The 12,990-nt window shown below is 35.0% G+C and overlaps 1 pseudogene; it reads left to right on the forward strand.

The window, feature by feature from the left end:
• The first annotated feature begins 223 nt into the window (after positions 1-223).
• LOC139938732 (uncharacterized) lies at positions 224-6,047 on the forward strand (annotated as a pseudogene).
• Positions 6,048-12,990: the final 6,943 nt, after the last annotated feature.

Consider the following 12,990-nt stretch of genomic DNA (forward strand, 5'->3'; position numbering starts at 1 on the left):
TCCATGTATGATTGACACCATGTCCATAGGCATGCTCCTGTTTCAGTATAGTTTGTTTACACACAGAGGTACCAATAATATCATATGCGGCTAAAACAGTATCTACATAATTTGATTAATATTAAAGGAAATAATTATTATATTATTTTTTTTTTGCATGTTACAGGAACCACGTAGATGTCTGAGACCTGGAGTTCCTAACGATGTACCAAGAGTCTGATAAATGAACTGCTCTCTCCTTGATAAAAGGTAAGGGAAACTCCCGAGTCCTGACATTAGAACAGCTGTTAGTTCATAAATCTATCATAGTTTCCTTAATTTCTTGGCAAACTTGCCACCTTTCTTCTATTGTACCTTCTACTGGCAACCGAACTGTAAAATTGAGTGAACTTTATGTTGGGGGTGGGGGAGGGAATTAATAGTGTTTTGGGGAAAATAAAATATGAAATTTTCCTTGCATCAAAATTTAACACCAAGAGTGATAACTAGTAAACACATTATGGTGGTGTGGGGGTTGTTTTGCTTTGCAAAAGTTGTCATAAAAAAACCCAAATGAAACCAAATTTGTTATCATTTTTACCTTTTGGTTGTGTGGCAGCTGATCAAATTTGGGCAGCTTGTTGCAGCCGCTTTGAGCATTATTTTTGGTACAAGCTGATTCCGGTGTTCTGGTTGCCATTATTCTACTACACGAAGATTCACCCGAAAAAGAGTGGAATTGTGGAACCCTTGCTGCAGATGAAGAAAAACCACAACACACCTCTTTTACATAATATTGTTTATTCTTGTTAGCTACGGACAGATGCCAATGTGGGATGAAGTCTACCCTTCCAAAAGTAGATGCATGATGTCCATGCTGCCCAGTGTCAGAGTACAACGATGTCTTCCAAAACAAAAGGTAAGAACCAGTTTCAACATGGAGGTTCGATAGTGTTGCTTATTTGGACTATTTAAATTCCTGGCCCAACATAGGCCACTGAAAAAATGGTTTATAAACATACATGTTAAGAATCAAGGATGTCTTCATCAACAGTTAAATTGAACAATATCAACAACCACATAATTTGAGATGCATCATTAGAACTGTTAAGTTCTTCTCCCTGTAGTTGTAATTGAAATTTGATTAAAATGAAAACTACCCAACCCTTCATTTTTTTAACTAGTGTTTTTTTCCTGCCATTGGTGGCGCTTTTCAAGGGTCCGAGAACTAAAGACCCATAAAATCAAAAAGTGAAATTAACACTGAATTACCACTTTCTCGGAAAACCAGTGTAAAAGCAGTCTGTGTTGTGATAAAAAAAATTGTCAAATCATGAACTTGAAGATTGTTTATCTCCGCTAATGTGAAACTTCCAATGCGTGTATCCAGACCTCACAGCGCTGTTTTGATGAAAACTCTGCATTTTGGCTGAGCTTGACACAAATCAAATTAATTGTTTTTTTTTTTTATTGTGAACCCATTTTTAGATATATAGAAAGGAAAAAGAGTGTGTATAATTGTAAAGCATTACACACTCAATTTTGTTTTAAAACAAAACAACAAACATGTAAATCTTGCTTGAGGTGATCTTTATTGATAAGTCTCAAACTACCCTTGTGCTTATTACTTGTTATTATTTTTACTGGCTAATTAAGGCGTTATTGTTTTATTTGTTTGTATGATACAGCGAGGGTTGTCATCTCCACAGAGATCTACTCATCAACCAAGTAGATGTCTGAGACCTGCAGTTGATGTGCTTCCTAACAATGTACAAAGAGTCTGATAAATGAGCTGCTCCCTTCTTGATAAAAGGTAAGGGGAAACTCCCGAGTTGTGAACATTAGAACAGCTGTTAGTTCATAAATCTATCATAGTTTCCTTCATCCATTGGCAAACTTGCCACCTTTCTTCTATTGTAAAAATTGAAATGGGGGGGGGGGAGTGACAAAAAAACAAGTCTCAACATGTGGGTTCAATAACTAATAGCGCAAGATGTTGCTTATTTAGACTTCTTATAATCTTGGCTCACAAGGTGCTACGGCGAGAAGCACTGGGGCGAACCCCTTCTCTCTTTTATATGTGCACTGGGTTCTTTTACATGCATTACACAAAAGATGGGAACAGCGGCTGTACATCCCATCCTAAGGATGAAGCAATGGTTAAGAGTCTGGCTTAAGGTCACAGCTGATTCAGGCCACTGTGGTCTCTAAAGTATTCCAACACTTTAAAATCTGTGCCATTCTAGAACATGGAGTTTCATAAAAAAGAAGAGTATAATCGTCACCTGCATGATTCTTCAAACCCCCCTAAAAAAAACTTTAAAAAAACAAAACAGTGGACGTGCGAGAGAAAAAAGAATATCACAGAAACATGGGCCATCCTTTTCATTTTGCTTCGAATTGTTAAAATCAAGTGTTTTCAGATGACTTGAATGCCGCCCTCAAATGGTAAAAGTCTTATCAAATTGTTGCCGCAGATGAAGACACACAACAACACACCTCTTTTACAAGATATTGTTTATTTTTGTTTAGCTACAGACAGATGCCAGTGTCAGATGAAGTCTACCTCTTCAATAGTAGATGCATGATGCACATTCTACCCAGTGTCAAAGTACAGCAAGGTCTTCCCCATCAACAGGTAAGAACCAGTTTCAACATGTGGGTTCAATAACTGATAGTTCAAAGTGTTGCTTTTTTAGACTTTTTATAACCTTGGCTCAACAAAAACCACGGACAAAAAGGTTTTATAAACATACAAGTTGGAGAAGCGGGGCTTTCATTGTCATTTAGTTAAATTTAATGATATGAACCAACATTAATTTGAGATTTTAGACAGCTCAAAATAATTTTGTTGAAACCAATTTGATTGAGTTTTACTCAATTGTATGTAATTATTACATGTGGCACTTATTATGTCCTTGAGCAAGACACTTAACAGTAAGCTTCTCTTCCACCCAGAGGTAAATGGGTACCTGTGAGGGCAGAGTTGGTTCTTGTGATTGATTAGCTTAGTATTTGGCAGCACAGGCTGTATACTTCCCAGGGAGCTGAGATGGTTTAAGGAATTATTTAAGGCCAAGTGATGTTGAAGCGCCATGAGCGTCACTACGTGACTGACCTGAGCGCTGAATAAAAAGCCTTTATTATTATTATTACTATTAAAAATGTTGAAGTTGATCTTTAATGGTAAATGTTCAAACTGCCCTTGTACTTTATTACTTGCTCTTACTTCAAAGCTTAATAAAGCGTTATTGTATTTTTGTTTGCATTGATAGCAGGGGCAGTCATCAGACAGCGAGGGCAGTCATCTCCACAGAGATTTACTCATCCACCAATTAGATGTCAGAGACCTGCAGTTGATGAGCTTCCTAACAGTTTACATTGAATCAGGTAAATAAACTGCTCTCCCCTTCCTTTATAAAAGCTTGTGGAAATTATTTTGCACATTACGAAGCTGATGGATCAATCATGAATCCTTTCCATTTTTGTTTTCATTACTTTTTTCACTACTTTGTCTTGACAGTTCATGCAATAGACCGATCCATTAGGCTGTGCCCTCCATTGAAAACATTCCGCTCACGTGGCTGTTAAATATATCTACACAAACTGAAATGCTAAAAACTTTTCTTGGGGGGGGGGGATTTGGGAAGTAAATAAATTGAAAACAAAATTTACACATACCTTAACATAATGGCTGTTCCTTCAAATGCTTACATCTCATTGTTCGATCTCGATCATCTTTATCTTCTTCTTTTTTGAGTACACGAAAAACTAAAATTACATTGTTTAATAAACATTTGTTTGTCTTAATGCATAGATGGTGTCTACCTGTCACACATTTCCGAGACCTGCAACTGCGTATAGTCAGCCCACTGTCTACATATCACCTGTTAATATGTGTGAGGGTTATGCAAGAGGAAGGTAAAATACCTGTGGTTGTTTTACACTAACATCAAAGGGTGGTCTGTTTTTGCAGCACTCATACCAACAGAATATCTCGTCACATACCACAACATTTTTGGGGATGAAATGCTGGCACCAGCCTAACCCGAAATGAGAGGTCTGTCCCTACAGATTGATTACAGATTTAAAAGATAGGAAACATGTTTTTGATTAACAAGACCCCTTTAATTGTACAAAATTACAATTTTAAATAATTAAAAAGGTTTTTAGTACAAACCATTGATATTTCTTCTCAAGTTAAACGATAAACTAGGAATGAAATTATTTCGCATCGTATGATGATAAGTAAAAGATCTGGAATGTGCTGTACACCATGCCTGACCTAAAACAAATTTACAAAATTTAGTTCAGGCAAATCAGATCCAATTTATTTAAGGTACACTTTGGCAAAATTGATCTGAAAATTTAAATGATGTATAAATTGAGTAATCATTAATGGATCACCATATTTTGATGACAAGGGCAAATAAAACGCCCTATGGCTAGCTCATTTAATAATAATAAATAATAATAACAATTATAATAAAAGTGGCAATTTATAATGCGCCATATCTGTCTAAAAGACACTCCTGGCGCAGGAGAGATGCAGAAGCAAGATTGCAATGAGTTACATCATGAAGTATAAATCAAAGTTTTTGACTTCCTTTTGTGTTGTCAGTTACATTTTAGGATACCTCAATGTTTCCATTTCACAGCATAAAAAAACTGATATCCTAAAGTTTAGTGTGTAGCAAATAACTCTCATTGCAATCTTGAAAGCTTCAGAGTTTGAGAGAAAAAGTAATATTATTGAAGCCACAAGGTCTTCAAGGCATTATATATATGAAGGAATCCTAAATGAGCAACAAGCTTGTTGATTTCATTTGTAAGTAGGCATGTTAATTGTTTAATGTCATAGGCAGATGTATTCTAACATTCAAGTAAATGTTCTTGTAAAAAGTAAGTGTACCATTTGCAAGCAAGCACACAAAGTGTGTATTTTGAACTCACAAAGTTGGAGAAAAATGTACTTTTTCTTGGGGTGGAATACTTCTCGAAAGAGTGGCTTTAAGGTTTCAGAAAGATAGTCGGTCTGGTATAGACTTTTGTTACCAGAAGGAAAAAACATTATCCTAAAATTAAATTTCTTGCAAGGTACACTTATTTTACTTCACAACTTAAAGTTTCACAAAATTTTAAAGGTAGCTCATAACTCAATAATTATAAGTAGCCATAATCTTTGTATTTAATGTTGTTGACTTAAAGACACTGGACACTCGTGGTAATTACTCAACATAATTGTTGGCATAAAACCTTACTTGCTTACGGGCATGGGAGTGCTGTTGATAGTATACAATGTTTTGAGGAACGGCTCCCTCTGAAGTAACATAGTTTTTGAGAAAGAGGTAAAATCTCACTCAAATCTTACGCAAGGTGTACAGTGCCTTTAAGAGGTATTATTTGCTTAGTGGACAAAGATTTTAAAACAAATTATTATTTGATATTAATAAAAAGCTAGACATAAAAAAAAGAAGTTTTGCCTTATATGTGACTGGCTGACGAAACCCTAATCTCTGAGCCAATAAGTATTTTGATATTTTCTTGAAAAATTAATTAATTGACCAAGTGAAAAAAACATCATTTAAAACCGAAAACCGAATACCAGACATTGTAGTTTCTTGACGGAAATACCTGATACAGATGGCAGAACTGTTGCACCTTAATCAATTGGGCAAGAAAACATTCCTCATAGTAAAAAGTGTTACTAGCATACAATCTGTTGCAAACGATTTTTCTCTGATTTCTGGTATTTGGATTTTAAAAATTGCACAATTTCATAGAGGTGCTTAAAGCCCCAAAAGTAGCTAAGCGCAAACATAAATAAGCTTACCAAAATATGGTTACCAGCCTAACTACCATGATATGTGAACATTTTGTGACTGGTATGGTATCCTGCTCATTTCTGCTGAGCTGAAAACTGCTAAGCAATATTTTCAGCTAAAACAGCTCTGTGAAGATTACTTTGTTTTGCTTAGCTACAAGAAGGGTCATGAGAGTGCATAAAACATCACTCTGCAAAAGATTCAAAGGTTTTGAAAAAAAAACTAAATTAAAACTATTGTCTTATGCTGGTAATGTTAAGATTACTCTGTTTACATTATAATGTACTCTTTGAAGTTTGAGTTGTCAAATAAAATGATTCTATAAATGAAAAAAAGAAATCTCTCTATTTCCCTTACTTAATGTGCTATTGTTTTACATAAAATGTGTTGTGGATTATAAGTATTAAAAGTAACTTAAAAGTATAATTAACTAAAAAGTATCATACCACACCTTTAATATGAAAAACCCCTTACCGTCAAATTAGATCTAAGAACAACCACTTTAACAGAAATAGTTCCACCCCATAAAATACTTTGAATAAAAAGTACTACACCACACCTTCAATGCAAAAAAAAAAACCTTCCGTTAAATTACATCTAAGAATAACCACTTTAATAGAAAAAGCTCCAGCTCCAATAAATACTTAAATAAAAGGTACCATACCACATCTTTAATACGAAAAACCCCTACTGTTAAACTACACCTAAGATTAACCACGTTAATAGAAATAGTTCCACCTCAATAAATACTTTGAATAAAAAGTACCATACCACACCTTTAATATGAAAAACCCATACCGTAAAATTACATCTAAGAATAACCACTTTAAAAGAAAAAGTTCCACCCCCTCCCATTAAATATCTCAACTAAAAAAGTACCATACCACACCTTTAATACGAAAAACCACTACCGTTAAATTACATCTAAAAATAACCACTTTAATACAAAAAGTACACCCCAGTAAATACTTTGACTAAAAAGTACCATACCACACCTTTAATACAAAAACCCTTTTCATTAAATTACATCTAAGAATGACCACTTTAATCATACAAGCTCCACCCCATTACATACTTTAAATAAAAGGTTTTAAATAAAAGGTACTATACCACATCTTTAATACGAAAACCCCTACTGTTAAATTCACCTAAGAATAACCACTTTAATAGAAATAGTTCCACCCCCCTTAAATACATTAACTAAAACGTATCATACAACACCTTTAATACGAAAAACCCCTACTGTCAAATTACATCTAAGAATAACCACTTTAACAGAAATAGTTCCACCCCATTAAAAACATTAACTAATAAGTATCATACAACACCTTTAATACAAAAAACCCCTAACGTCAAATTATATCTAAGAATAGAGTCACCACTTTAATCGATACCACCCCCTCCCTCGGATACCAACCATCTCATCCCAACAAACCCCCTAGTCCTCGCAAGCTTTATCATGCCCGTCTCAGCCCAACACAACACTCACCCTCAACCACCTCATCTCAAACAGCCCACCCCATTACTCTTACCATCGCCCACCCAAGCCTCCATCCCAACCAGCCCATCCCACTCTCCTACCATCACCCCAAGTCCTCATCCTAAACAGTCCAGCCAATTACTCCTACACCATCACCCCAAGTCCGCATCCCAAACGTTCAAGTCCATCATCACTCCTACCATCACCCCACGTCCTCATCCCAACCAACCGAGCCTACTGGCTAACCATCAAACTCCCAGCCCCTTGCCCGGCAGTCTCAGAGCAGAGGCAACCCTTACCCTAGCCCACTGAGCAACCTCCTTGGCCCCTCAGCGCTTAGAAAATTTACTCCTCCAGCCAAGCTAACAGACTTTCCAACAACCCCAACCCTGCCAGGCCTGACCCTAACCCCAACTCTCCAAGCCCAACGCTACTGCCAGCCATCCAGTCCTCCAAGACCCCAACTCCAATGACTGCCTTAAAGAACTCCAGTCCCCTCAGCAGCCCAGCTCTACTGACTGCCTTTTAGCCCTCCATCCCCTCAGCCCGTGAGAAATCTGAGCCAGCAAGGCCCTTGGTCAACTCTCAGATCAGCTAGAAATCCAAGGCTCGAGCAAGGCAAAACTTTTGGTGAGAAATTTGTGAAAAATTTTCTAAGTCCAAATGCGGTAAATTCATCACTCCAAAAACCGTTAGATTTTTATAACAGCTCAGTAGCACAGCAGTAAGAGAGAGTGCTTACAGAGTGGAGGGTCCCCGGTTCAAACCCTGCACTTTTTTATCAGAATTATAAAAAAAGTCTTTTTTTAATGGTAAAAGGGTCCCAGGAGGGATTTGAACCCACCCTGCTCACAGCTCCAGGATTCCTGGGGCTGTGAGCTAGCCTGCTGCGCTACGGCAGCTCTTGAAAAAATTCGCTCGGAACTAATATTTAAACCTTAGAATGGAAAGGTCAAATTAAAAAAAAAAAAGATGAACCCTATGACCTTTGACCTGAGCAAGAGTTCCAAGAAGAAAGATAGAATAAAGACGTGTCAGTTGGTGTATGTTAAATTACGGTTTATTTCCAGAACAAAAATAAACAATACAAACATTACCAGATGTGTTTAACGAGTAAAGCTATACACCTGTTAGACTACTTAAATATTTTAATACTTAAAAGTAATAACATTTAAAAAGATCACAAAATTACAAAGAATTACAACAAATTTGTTTCTCAAGTAAATGCAAAGACTACAAACCTTACAAGTAATTTTACAATTTAAACTAAACAACATAAACAATACAAAATAATTAACAGAGTACCGTAATGGACCTTATGCACATGACATCATTTGCGTAAAGCGCAATCAACTACAGGTCTAAAGAAGGTTGCGCATTTGCCCAACCACTACAAAGTGCGCATTGCCACCATTCTATATCCAAAGTCTATTAGTGCTTTATGTTAAGTACTTAATTTAAGAGTAAAACTTCCCCTATTAACAGTTCAAAAACTGCATTCTCTAATCAAGTTGCCCCCCCCCCAATTTACTCCATCAGAGTTGAAAATAATACTAGTTAATTTAATTAATAATGAGAACTACACAGAGCTTGCACTGCAAGCATTTAATACATACTCTAATAACAGTTCAAAAACTGTGTTCTCTTATCAAATTACCCCCCCACCCCCTAAATTTACTCCATCAGAGTTAAACAACATACTAGTTATTTTAATTAAAACAAGAACTACACAGAGCTCGCACTGCAAGCATTTTATACATACTTCAATATTCATGACATAGTCTTCCTTACTAATTTTAAAGTAAAATTTAACTTACTCTAATAACGGTTCAAAAACTGTGTTCTCTTATAAAATTACCCCCCCCCCCCAATTTACTCTATCAGAGTTAGTTACACAATATATTAGTTATTTTAATTCAAACAAGAACTACACAGAGCTCGCACTGCAAGCATTTTATACATACTTCAATATGGTAATTTTAAACACAACTTGGTTACTGCATAGAGGGTGCTCGGCTATCTTGCTGCCATTTTATTCATTCTTGCTAACAGCACCCCCTACTACAAATGCCTCATTAATAAAACCTTTTTTAAAGTAATATTTCATGTAACCATACAATAAAATTGGTTTATAAAAATTTAAAGCGCAATTAAACCTCATAAACACACCAATTTAATATTAAAGCATTTAATTACAGATTATGTACTACAAGATACCCTTACAGTAGCGAGGCTGCTTTTTTTGCCCGAGTTAATAGATGCACCGGCCGCGTATAAAAATGCACATTAACGTCTGACATCAGCGCGCGTTCGAAAAAATAACATTACCCAGATTTTATACATACTTCAATGTTCATAGCATAATGTGTAGTTCTACTTTTAGATTTAATTTGGTTACTGCATAGAGGGTGCTCCGCTATCTTGCTGTCATTTTATTCATTCTTTCGAACAGCACCCTCCTACACACGCCTCATTAATAGAACATTTCTTTAAGTAATATTTCATGTAATCGTACAATAAAAGTGGTTTTTATAATATCAAAGCTTACCTAAACTTTATAAACGCATAGATTTAAAACTCAAGCATTTAAATACATCATTTCCTATTTTTTTTAAACAGATGTTTTTACATGATACCCTTACAGAAGCGAGGCTGCTTTGTTTGCCAGACTTAATAGATGCATCGACCACATTTAAAATGCTTATTAACGTCCGATATCTGCAGCGCGCAATCATTATAAAACAAGCAATATTTTTATTTACCGACGCTACCCGAGATTTTATGAACTCGTCAAAGCCTATCTTACACTATGAAGTAACTCTATCAGTTTCACTTTCTGTTTATTGAAATAAATTAGCTGTTACGACATACTTCATATTAAAGCATCAACTTTTAAATACAATTAACTATGGTGCTAAAATTTGAAAGAATAATGTACATTGACAAAGTTACCTGTTTGTGATGCACAAAATGAATGCAGTTAATTTTATATAGTTAATTTCCAAATAAAACTAAGTCATAAAAATTAAAGCATAATAATAATTTACATGTAGGCCTGGCATCCCCCACTGATTACACAATGTAAATAATAATGTTCATACCTAATTTCATAAGTATTTATTGTTTTAATTTTAGTTAAATAATTATGTCCTTTACCCTTTTGTCCTAAGGCTGTATTGGATATTTTAAGTTAACAGATGCATCAACCACATTTTAAATGCATACTAATGTCCGATATCCGCAGCCTACGATAATAAAAAAAACAAGCACTATTTTGTTTGCCGACGTTACACGCCATTTTATCTCACACCTTCCTGAAACTCTTTTAGTCTCACTTTCAATTTATAAAAAAATAAATTTAGTACTTATTTCATATTATAGCATTAATTTGTTAATTTGATTTAAAGTTGCCCATTAATTTGAAAGAATAATGTAGACATTCAGATCTGTTAGATTTGTTTTAATGCAGATAATTTTATATAGTTAATTTCCAAACTAAACTGTTACATAAAAACTAAAACTGTTAAATAAAAACTAATAATATTACATAATATTAATCTTCATGTAGGCCTGGCATCCCCCACTGATCATTATTATATAATGTTCATACCTAAGTTCATAAGTATTAATTAAATAATTGTGTCCTTCACCTTTTGTCCTAAGGTTATCATAGGATATTTTTTGCCCGAGTTAATAGATGCACCGACCGCGTTTTAAATGCATATTAATGTCCGATATCCGCAGCGCACGGTAATATAAAACGAGCAATGTTTTGTTTTGCCGACGTTACACGCCATTTTATCTTACACTTTTGTGAAAGTCTTTTAGTCTAACTTTCGATTTATAAAAAAATATAAATTAGTTTATTAGTTCATACGACAGAATTAATTTTTGAATTTGTTTTAATGTTACCCATAAATTTGAAAGAATATTGTATACAATTAGCTATATGTTAGTACTTTTTTATGTTAAAGTGTGTCATAAAAACTTAACCATAATATTCATCTGCATGTAGGCCTGGTCCCCACTGATTGTATAATATAAAGTTCATACATGTGATTTATTAAATTAAACTGTATTTATTGTTTTAATTTTTGTGAAACAATTGTGTCCTTCCCCCTTTTGTTAATGTAATGTTTAAGTTGTCATAAACATGTTACCAGAGGATATGTTAATAAGTGTCAATTTTATTCAAATGATATCGATAAATGTTAGTTCTAATTTAATTGTGGAATGTTAGTAGAAAAAGCAACCCCCTAATTACATATTGTCAAATTCATAAATTATACAAATTACATTCTTATAAACTGTAAATTATAAATTATAATTTTCTCTACTGATTTTTGATTTATTTTTGTATGATTAACATTTCATAATGCTACTTTGTAATGTGGTGCATTGTTATAGTAGTTTTAATTAAACTATAAAAATATTTAATTAATTTTTTCGATGTTAGTGGTAAGATCTAATTAAATGTAAAAAAAAACACCAATCAAAATAAGTTGTTTTGTGGAACAGACTTTGTTATTTACAAAGCTTAAATCATTAATAGTAAGTTTCATCATTTATATTTTAATTATTTAAATTTTGTAATATAATTTTGTCTGTGAATCATGAAAAAACACGACAACACAGACCAGTGCAGGTCTTTCATAGAACAAGACCTATGTGACAAAACAAGAAACAAATGAGATATTTCCGCAACATTTCAATGCGTGACATCGTTATGCGCGCACCACTCACGCTCAAACCTATCAGCAGCAACCTCAATTCTATACCAACATTTAACCAGTGAACACTTATTTGGGGTCTAAACACAACCAGCCAAAAGTACTGTAAACACCCAAGATAAAGTTTAACATCACAATTAAAAAAATAAGTGCATAGCTTTATACATTAAGTACACCACAAACATTTTATTTCAGTTTGGCCTTTCTTTTTGGGGGATTTCTTCAAATTGATGGGCTATCTTTGACTGAGACTAAGGGAGTTTAACCGTGAAGAAGCAGCACGCACCTCCGCACAAGGCAGAAGCGGCACACACCTCCGCATAAATGCAGAAGTGGCACGCACCTTCGCATGATAAGTGCATTCTCACAATGTCACCATTATAGGAGCTGATACTCCCATGATAAGAGACAGACTATAATGGGATACACTGCAGACATCATACTGGGGTGACACGCCTTCCAAACGATGGATTCTCCTATAGTTGATGTATCTCTTGTTGCTAAGATTAGGGTAAGGGTTATTCTATTCTATATTTAACATTTGTTTTGGGTGGGATTTTTCAACATAACTTATTGATTGGCTATCTTTGCCTGAGCCTGAGAGAGTTTGACCGTTAAGAAGCAGCACGCACCTCCGCACAAGGCAGAAGTGGCACACCCCTCCGCATAAATGCAGAAGTGGCACGCACCTTCGTATGATAAGTGCATTCTCACAGTGTCACCATTATAGGAGCTGATACTCCCATGATAAGAGACAGACTATAATGGGATACACTGCAAGACATCATACTTGGGTGGCACGCCTTCAAAACGACAGATTCTCCTATAGTTGATGTATTTCTTGTTGCTAAGATTAGGGTAAGGGTTATTCTATTCTATATTTAACATTTGTTTAGGGGGGATTTTTTCAACATAACTTATTGATTGGCTATCTTTGCCTGAGCCTGAGAGAGTTTGACCGTTGAGAAGCAGCACG

This window comes from Asterias amurensis, chromosome 6 (assembly GCF_032118995.1).
Source record: "Asterias amurensis chromosome 6, ASM3211899v1".
Taxonomy (NCBI): Eukaryota; Metazoa; Echinodermata; class Asteroidea; order Forcipulatida; family Asteriidae; genus Asterias; species Asterias amurensis.